Below are 6,000 nucleotides of genomic sequence, written 5' to 3' on the forward strand. Positions count from 1 at the left end.
GCAATATCCACAAAGTCTTTTTCAGTCCCTGGCAATTAAAAAGGACCCAATTGCTCCCTGAAATAACAAAAAAAGGGGCCACGTTAGTCCTTCTGTGAAGTCCACCGTAACGGCCAAACTAACGGTGCACATGTGGCACGTTAGTGTGCTGACGAGGCTTGGATGTGGGACAGCATGGAAGAAGAGACGACGTCGTTTAGGTACCTTTTAATTTTTTTTTCCTTTCTTTCTTCTTCTTTTTTCTTTCTTCTTAACAGACTCAGTGAAACTTCACCCATTTCCTGATTTCTGATCTCTTTCTGGAACAGCAGCAGTGGAACACTAGCAGCACAAGCTTACCTTTCTTTTCCTTTCCTCAAGAGCTTCTTCGTTCAATAGCTTAGCTTAGCATCTTCTATCCTTCCTTCTAAAAAAATGGGGATTTAAACAATGCTTGCTCAATGTTTTTTTATGCTGATTCAAACCGAACCGGTTTTAGTGGTTTCATTCGGGAAATCGGCGAACTGAATTAGTTTTTTTTTTTTTTGAACTAATTTTAGTTCTGAACTAGTTGAGGACCAATTATAAGAGGGAAAAAATACTAATAGTTGAAGACTAGTTCGCTTGGTTCTCTGAACAAGTTTAAACGAAATAGTTCGGTAATAGTTATACTTAATAAGTGCATTCTGCTTATGTATTAATATTATTATACTTGCATACGAGTAATAGTTAATATTACTAAGTACTCCAGCTTTGTTGATTACTTTGTACTTCAATCTGATTCAACATACATGCATTTTATAACATTACATATTTATGTTTGTAATGATCATGACTCTATTCTTTACCTTCCTTGTTTATTGATCTTTTTGTCAAGCTAATGATGTGATTTCGTGTGAGATGACTATTGAATAATATTAGTTTTAGAATGTAACGAAATAATGAAACTAATATGACTGTATTAGTTTCCATTTTTCAAAGTATCAGTCAACTTGTAGAGTTGCTTTACTATCTTATATTGCAAATAATCACAAAATTATCACTACTTGCATTTTACCCTTTTATTTTAACAATAGAAGAGAGTAGCTGGTTGACACTTCTCTGTTGGAAAATTACTGCCTATATTTAATAGTGATTGTGTACAAAAATGGTGCATTTTTCCTGGTGCAATTTAAATCAAATGCAGGTTCCCTTGTTGAAAGTGACCATTCTCCTTTCTATCTCTCAGTGTACCATTATAACTGTTTTAACTCTCAGATTATGCAAGGTATTCTTTGAAATTTAAATTCAACTAGTAAATAGTTCCATTTTCAAGCCTAGTTTAGCTTTCCATAGTTTCAGCTAAGAGCTGTAAGACCTTGGGTGATTGCCCTGATTCATTGTAGTGAATTTAGCATTCAAAGAACTTTCAGCAAGGAAATGAAATCTTATATCATGATATATCGACCATGCTTCTATATGGAACAAATTAACCTTACTCATTTTAGGCCAACAAAGATGAACTACTGCTTACTGAAAATCAAAAGCTAGGTTACCCAATGATAGAACTTAAGCAATTTAAACCTATAGCATGTTTGGGAAACAAAGCGGCTACAAACAGAAATTACATTTCAACCAACCAGAATGGTAAGTGCAAAAACACATGCTCTGAAAGAAACTGGTATACAAGCCGTCATAGTTTTATAATGATATCACCTTACTTCCTCCATGTACAATCATTGAAGAAGCATTAGGTTTTTGTTGTCAGCTGGGTGAAGAAAGCTGAAGATATAGAGGCGAAAAAAAACTAAACAAGCATGGAGTGCTTGTTTCCACCAACCCATATCATAACCAAAAGAATCATTATCTGCACAAAATAAGACTTTCAATACATAACAATTATATTGTATTTACATGACCTCCCTCCGAGCCTGTGTCAGGGATGATGCAATGCAACCTATTTTTGAGTTTGATTGCTGCCATCGCATCCCCACTGATCTCTGCTGTGAAAGATCTTGACTGAATTTTAAATAGCCAAATGCGAAAGGAAGCATGAAACTCCAGCATTTTTAGCTTCATTCATTAAGGATTTGAATGGCTATATATATATATATATATATATATATATATATATATATATATATATATATATATATAGTACTATATGTCTATGTGACCATGAATGTCTAAGAAATGGTATAACAGACCTGATAGCTTAGGGACAACTCTCAAGCAGCATTGGCCATTAGTGAGGATGAAGTTAATGAGCTTCTTATCTTCCTCTGCAGTCCATGGCCCCTTCTTCAACCCAACTTTGTCATAACATGGTTGCCTTCCCATGTTTTTTTAATTAAAACAGAAATGCCATAATCCTATAGAGAGGGCATGTGACCGCCACCACCGGAGTCACATGCCACCTCATCTGGAGCCAAAGGAAACCGAGATTGATCCACGTTATGGTGTTGAGATTTTGTTTTTTTTTTAATGTAGATTTTGAACCTTCAGGTCAATAAGAAAAAAAAAGAGTTTCTTAAGTGGCTCAAGGGAGATTGTCCCAAAAAGAGATGCTGCTGCTGTTCCAGAAAGAGATCAGAAACCAAGAAATGGGTGAAAGAAAGAAGAAGAAAGAAAAAAAATATTAAAAAGTAACTAAACGACGTCGTCTCTTCTTCCACGCTGTCCCACATCCAAGCCGTGTTAGCACACTAACGTGCCACATGGGCACCGTTAGTTTGGCCGTTACGGTGGACTTCACAGAAGGAATAACGTGGCCCCTTTTTTGTTATTTCAGGGACCAATTTGGTCCTTTTTAATTGCTAGGGACTGAAAAGGCCTTCGTGAATATTTCCAAGGACTAAAAAGGGTATTTACTCTAGGATTTTAATTTTAATGGATTTTCTATTAGTGTGGATTTCGTGAGACTTTTTAGTGAGAAATAAAAATAGGATATCCCTCTCACAATCTCACCATAACCCCTAGGATTTCTTGAGGTTTCTCTATTGTGGTGTCTTCTTCTTCCTTCGGTGGGTTGACCCGCTCGAAATCAAGTTTGAAGCAATTTTTCAGCGATTTTCGTCAAAGCTCAAAAATAACAGATTTTTGAGCGATTTTCATCTCAAAACAATCCCGAAACAACAACACAATAAGATTTTAATCTAATCAATCTAAAAAATAGCAGATTTTGAAGCAATTTTTGAGAATTTTTGAAAGTTTAAAAATGACTTTTCAAGCTGTTGGTCATGATTTTTCTTGGTAAAAAAATGTGTCATTTTTATATTAAAAACAACAGAAAATAGTGGGAAAACAACAAGGGAACAAAAACCCCCAAACCAATTTTCATTTTACATCGATGAAATAAGATCGATTTAAAGAAAAATTGAAACTTTCATAATATGAACCCTATGTTTCATAATAATACATTCATGAATGAAATTCCTTCGTTATATAGGAAACGATTTCAAACAATTTTTGTGTCAATAGATATCTAAAAATTTGTTTTTCAAAACCCCCAAAGCAATTTAAGATTTCAATGTATTGATTGAAAGTAATTTCAGAAATTTTCTAAATCTTCATGTAATAAAACCCAGAAATTTAGATTCAAATTTTTCTTGAAATACTTAATGAAAACATGCATATGATATATGGTTAGAAAACTCTCATCAAGTAGAACAAAAATCCTAAAGTTTACAAGATCAATAGCAAAAAATTTCAAACAAAAATTTATCATGAATTATACTAATTGAGAAATTTATATTACATTTTTTTGTATTAATATCATTGTATTTCTTTATTAACTTTTTTTATTGACTCTTGTAATTTTGAATATTTGTTAAAAATTCATATGATTTTTTAAAATCTTAAAAATTCATATTGTCTTTTCAAATCTTATAAATTCTATTAAAATCCTTTAAAATTCAATCTTATAAAATCTTGATTGTTAAAATAGTCTTTAAAGTCTCTTCAATTCTGAATAGTCTTTTAAAATCTGTAAGATTTTTTATCTCAATTTTTTTTTTTAAAATCCTAATACAATACACCCCTTAATCTTAGCCAATTCATATATTATCGCATTGGATTGTTTGCGACTTCTTATCTGCAAACACATCAAGCCCTCCACTTGTTCAAAGTCTTCCCCTGAGATGGAGCTGAAGAAAGCATCCATTTGATCATATGCTTCACCAATGAGGAGGGGATCAACCCCGTAGTTGATTACTTGAAAGAATCTATGGGTCAAGCAAGATTTGCGTATGATCTTGTCTGCACGATGCTTGTATCTCATCGCCCTCATTCTTCACTAAATAGTAAATAGCAAATAATGCGTATAGTATTTTATTTTTATTTTTTATGTGAACCCATGTGAATCACGGGGGAAGTAAATAAATTAAAATTGCTGTAACTATAAAAATATTCAGTTTACAATTAAAATCGATTCAGCTCATGCACCCAATTATGCGAATCAAAGTGGACATCATAATATAATCGGAATGGTTGCTTAAATCACTGGCCTCGTGCGCCTCTCAGCATAAATCATGAATCGATTGCCAAAAGCAATTCAAACATGCGTTTTCCGTAGGCGTTGGGTGGATTGCAAACTCAAGTTGAAGATAACCCAACGGGATATTGTTACATACGCCTATTATATATATATATATATATATATATATATATATATATATATATATATATATATATTGAAGAAAATAGGGGATTTAAGTTCAACCGAGGGAGTCATGCCTCAAACACGCAAACAAGTGCACAAAATATCACTGTTTTAAAATCGATCGATGTACTGAATCATTGGTTCAACCGGTTTAATTAAATTTATATTAAATCATATAATAAACATATTATAAGATACATTTTGATCAACAATTAATGGTAGCATAATGATAAGTGGTAACACTACTCACTCCCATCGGTTGGGTTCGATTCTCAGCCACTGCCACTCCCATAGCCTGGGTTCAATTCCCAGGCATTGTCAAAAGTGGAATCCTGCATGACCAATTCAATACCAGCTCGAACCGGTGTCCTCATGGGTTACCGAAACCCGAGTCGACCCGACCGGACCGATCTCAATTTTAAAACTTTGCAAAATATTTCTTATTATTTGATGATCTTTATTCCAATATTTCAAAGTTTAAATAGATAATACAAGCTAATAATAAAAGCAACTATCAACTAAGATTAAATAGGCTCCACTAATAATCATCACCTACCTTTAGCAAAGCTAAAATTCAAATAACAAAACAAATAAAATAACTACACACTATTTAAATAGCACAACACTTCAGAAAATGATAAAATAATAAAAAATAACCGAAACATTCCCTTCTAAAAATTTACTCTTGTCCTCAAGAGTAAAATCAACTTCAAGTAATTAAATCATCTTTAATATCCATGTCCGCCTCTCCATTGTTGTTGATCAAAAGTACTCTCTAGCCACAACTTTTTCTTTCCTCTTCTCAAAGAATTGTAAAAGTGAATTTCTCATTGGACCAAAAATTTTAGGTCTTGATTAATGAGCCTTATTTAAATGAGACACTTTGTCTGCATTCAAATTTCTAATTACACCACCATACTTATAAAGCGCAACATACTTATACAATTAAGCAGAATGGTAGTTGGTTAGTTAACATGCAAAATGGTATTTAAAGCGCAACATACTTATACAATTAAGCAGAAGACTTTTGTTAAAATATCACTGTTATCCTATGTAACTATGTGACTTATCTTTTTTTTTTTGCTTTTTCCTTATATATTGTCATGCATATTATATTTTTAGTATTAACTTATAATTGTACAGTCTCATACCTGCACAGAATTCCAACTTAATAATCATGTAATCATAATTAACGGTCACTAACTATCCGAGTATGATAACATATATCACCCCAGATAGAATCTCACGGACAACATTTCTATTGTAAACTAGACAATCCAGGATACGATCCCACAATCATTCATGGCACCTGAAAATCAGAAGACACAATCCAAACATATAACAAACAGTCCACGCCAATGAACCTAGAATCCATCCATGGA

This window comes from Gastrolobium bilobum, unplaced genomic scaffold (assembly GCF_033153095.1).
Source record: "Gastrolobium bilobum isolate Gb01-03AN ecotype WA unplaced genomic scaffold, APGP_CSIRO_Gbil_v1 utg7663, whole genome shotgun sequence".
NCBI lineage: Eukaryota > Viridiplantae > Streptophyta > Magnoliopsida > Fabales > Fabaceae > Gastrolobium > Gastrolobium bilobum.